Source organism: Triticum aestivum, chromosome 6D (genome assembly GCF_018294505.1).
Source record: "Triticum aestivum cultivar Chinese Spring chromosome 6D, IWGSC CS RefSeq v2.1, whole genome shotgun sequence".
NCBI classification, from domain to species: domain Eukaryota; kingdom Viridiplantae; phylum Streptophyta; class Magnoliopsida; order Poales; family Poaceae; genus Triticum; species Triticum aestivum.
The window spans coordinates 111898439-111902730 of record NC_057811.1 but is presented as its reverse complement, the minus strand read 5'-3'; positions in this window follow the sequence as shown (position 1 = coordinate 111902730).

The window sequence follows — 4292 nt, the reverse complement described above, 5'->3', positions numbered from 1 at the left end:
TTACCCCTCAATGTGAGCCCCGCCTACCTCCCCGCCTTTTCCCGAGCTCGGATTCGAGCTCGAGCACTCGCAGTCGCGTCTGTAGCTCCACCGCCGCCGAAGGTGGTCCCCGCCATCGATTCTGCACATGCACGTCTAGCCGCAGGCTCCTCGTACGTGACCTTCGAGCTAGCGATCGATTCACTTCGACGCCGTCGGCGGAACTCGTGCGAAACGTGGCGATGAAAAAACACAGATCGGTATGATGGCCAAAGGCTCGTATCGAGCCTTGCTCTATTTCTTTGTATTGATCTTTTCGTTGTTTCAAAGGTTACAGGGGTTCGTACCTATATATATTAGCTAACCAGCATAAGCTAGCCTACTCCGTGTCGGTGTCTAATTCTAATCCTACACGGAGACATACACATACACGTGTAGTACCTGTACAGATATGGAGACTAAGCCGTGTTTAACTCTAACATTCACCCATTTAAACACGGCATCCTCGGTGCGACCTGGATTCCAAATCCGATGACTACTACTCATAGGCACTGCCTTCGCCGTTCTTCGTAGCATTTCAGGGACTGACTTCAATGTCGTCGACTCATCCAATGCTCGACGCCAACGCTCCTCCTTGGTCGCGTTGATCTTCACCTGTTCTTCGGTGCTTGGTAGACTGTCTTTCGGATTCTCTTGTGCTGCCAAAGCTAGGAGCACTCTCACCGTCTCAATTCGAGCAACCGGTGCAAACACCTCCTCATAGTCAACTCTTTGACGTTGTACGTAGCCCTTTGCAACGAGCCTTGCCTTGTACTTCACAATGGCACCCTTCGTGTCATTCTTCAACTTGTAAACCCACTTCAAACCTATGGCGTTTTGGTTCGGAGGTCGGGTTACCAAAATCCACGTGCCATTGCTCTCGATCGCCTTCATCTCCTCATCCATGGCGTGCATCCAACTTGAACTTTTGCTCGCCTCTACGAAGTTCGCCGGCTCCTCAACTCCGAGTAAACACAAATCGGAGTACTCGAGTGTAACTGGCTTTGCGTACTTGTAGACTTTCTTGAGGGTCTTGTAGCGATGAGGCCCGGAAGAATCCATTGTGGCTTGCGAAGGAGGTGACACAAATTGTGTCGGCGTCGATGCACTTGAGGAAGACGGTTGAGTCTCGGACATGGTAGATGCCGGGTCGTTGGCATCCGCGTCGTCGGCGTAGTCGTTGTGATCATGACCATCATCTTGATTGTCATCATCACTATGCGCTTCGTTGTCGATGTCGTTGCCGAGATCTCTACCCGTGTCTTGCGCGTCGTTGTCGCTATCACCTTGCGACCCATGCGCGTCGTCGTCGGTGTCGGCACCATGATGATCACTGTCATTGCGGTCACCTTGGTTGTGTGTCTTGCCAACCACCTGGACATCCTCCTCCGCATCATCATCAGTTGGAAATTCAACTGTGAATATGTTACCGTTTGGAGCATCCTTGGTTGTTGCGCTCCAATTCCACGCTTGATTTTCTTCAAACACAACGTCGCGTGAAATCCGTAGACGCTTGGTTTGTGGATCGTAGAAGCGGTATGCCTTGGTGCCGGAACTCCTCTCGTATCCGATGAACACCACCTTGGTGCTACGATCGACAAGCTTTGAGAGATGCGGCTCCACCGTCTTCACATGTGCCACACACCCAAATGCCCGTAGATGAGACACATTTGGCTTCCGCCCGTAAATTGCTGCATACGGAGTCTTGCCGATCACTGCCTTCGTTGGAGCCCGGTTGAGAAGATAGACCGCTGTCGAGACAACTTCTCCCCAAAAAGTCCCCGGCAGATTCTTGCTCTTGAGTAAGCTCCTTGCCATGTCAACGACGGTTCGATTGCGCCTTTCAACAACCCCGTTCTGCTGCGGCATATAAGGTGCCGCGAGTAACCTCTTTATGCCAATCTTCTCGCAGTAGTCGTTGAACTCATTCGACGTAAATTCTCCGCCGCGATCTGTCCGTAGAGCGCGAACCTTCAGCTTGTGTTCCATCTCCGTTGCAGCCTTCAACTTCTTGAACGCTTCAAATGCCTCATCTTTAGATTGTAGGAGAACGACCCACATGTATCTCGAGTAGTCATCTACCACAAGGAAGTACTTCTTTCCTCCGTGAGTTGCTGGGCTGATAGGGCCACAAAGATCACCATGAAGCAGCTCGAGTGCATCACTTGCACGATAGGTAGACTGAGCAGGGAACGGCCTGCGGTGCTGTTTTCCAACCAAGCACCCGTCACATACTCGATCAACATGGTCGATTAACGGCATCCCAGATACCATCTCCATCTTCGACATCTTCTTCAAGGCGTAGAAGTTAACGTGTCCAAATCTAGCATGCCATAACCACGAATCATCATCACTCTTGGCGAGCCAACACTCTGGTTGAGATTGATCAAGGTTGAGGATATAGAGCCTGTTCCGCGTGCGATTCACACGCGCTAGCACGTTTCGGAGGTTGTCGAAGATCGTCATCACTCCGTTCTCAGTATCCACCTTGCATCCATTCTCATCAAGTTTCCCGACAGAGATGATGTTGTTGCGAAGCCGTGGGATGTAGTACACTCCGGTGAGTATGCGATGTTCTCCTATGAGTCCCTCGAAGAGGACAGAACCTTGCCCGCAAATCTCCACATTTGAACCATCACCGAACTTGGCCGAGCCTTGAACATCATATTCTAGCTCGAGAAACTTCTCCTTGCACCCCGTCATGTGGTTACTGGCACCCGTGTCGAGATACCACGACACGTTCTGGCTCCCGGATAACTTTGGTGTTACCTTTTTCTCATGAAGTAGCACCTTCCGGTTTCATTTCACAACCGCTGTTTGGACAAGATCACAAACTTCGGCCATCAGAAGACTTGGGCGTTCGTCTTCCTGCTTTGCCAAATTTGCCTTTATCTCCCGCTTGTTAGGCTCCGGACAATCCTTCGCAAAGTGACCCATCTCGTTGCAGTTATAGCACTTGACCTCGGACATATCCAAGTTCCGTGGCTTCCGCTCTTTAGATCGGTCTGCCTTACCACGACGTTGTGGCTTGCCTTTTCCTTTGCCATCTTCGGTTTGTCCGCCGCGCTTTGCGTTGCTTGAGCCTTCGCCAATGTTGCGCCTTCCTTTGCTATTTGGGGACTCCCAATATGCGCGCGAGTATATGAGTTGGTCACCACCTCCTCCTTTGCCTTTCCGACGGCTACGAGCATTCTCTTCCCACGTCCGCAAGCGTCCGATCGCCTCCGTTATGGTCATGTCGTCGATGTCGTAAAGCTGCTCGAGCGTGCCGATGATGTACATGAATTTATCAGTCACCGAACTGAAAAACTTCTCCACAATCTCGGCTTCCTCGAGCTTTGCACCAAGCGCGCGGATCTATCCCACCAAAGTAGTCTGACGCATGACATAGTCATTCACCGATTCAGTTGCCTCCATCTGCAACTTATGAAATTGGCGATTCAGCACTTGTGCCCGAGCCTTCGCGACGCGATCTTCTCCAATCCTCATCTCTTTGAGTGCGTTCCACGCCTCTCTTGCTGTCTCGAACTCCGCCAATGTCATCAGCACGGAATCTGGCACAAACTGGGCTATGGCGGCCATGGCACCTTTGTCGCACTCCTCGTCGACGTCGTCGTCCGTGATGGCCTGCCACACTCGTAGGGTTCGAAGAATGATCTTCATCTTCACTGCCCACACGTCGTAGTTGGCGTCGATGAGCATCGGGTACTGGATGGGGATGTTGCGATGCGCCAGTACGTTGGCGCCGCTCGTTCCTCCACCACTAGTCGCTGACTTGCCGCTCTTCTTCACCTTGTCACCGTTCTTGTTCGCCTTGGAACCGCCGTTGCCGGACTTGTTCCCCTTGGAACCGCGGTTGCCGGACTTGACTGACTCAGCGTCGTTGTCCGTCATCGTAGATCGTCGAGGCTCTAGATACCAATTGTTGGTTTTTGATTGCTAGATCAATTCTCTAAAGAGCAGCAGCACTCGTACGTGCAAAGATAGCAAGCTAGCTAGTAGTCACCTTGATTGATGAACAGTGCCCAGCACATGCACGTCTAGCCGCAGGCTCCTCGTACGTGACCTTCGAGCTAGCGATCGATTCACTTCGACGCCGTCGGCGGAACTCGTGCGTAACGTGGCGATGGAAAAACACAGATCGGTATGATGGCCAAAGGCTCGACTCGTGCGTAACGTGGCGATGGAAAAACACAGATCGGTATGATGGCCAAAGGCTCGTATCGAGCCTTGCTCTATTTCTTTGTATTGATCTTTTCGTTGTTTCAAAGGTT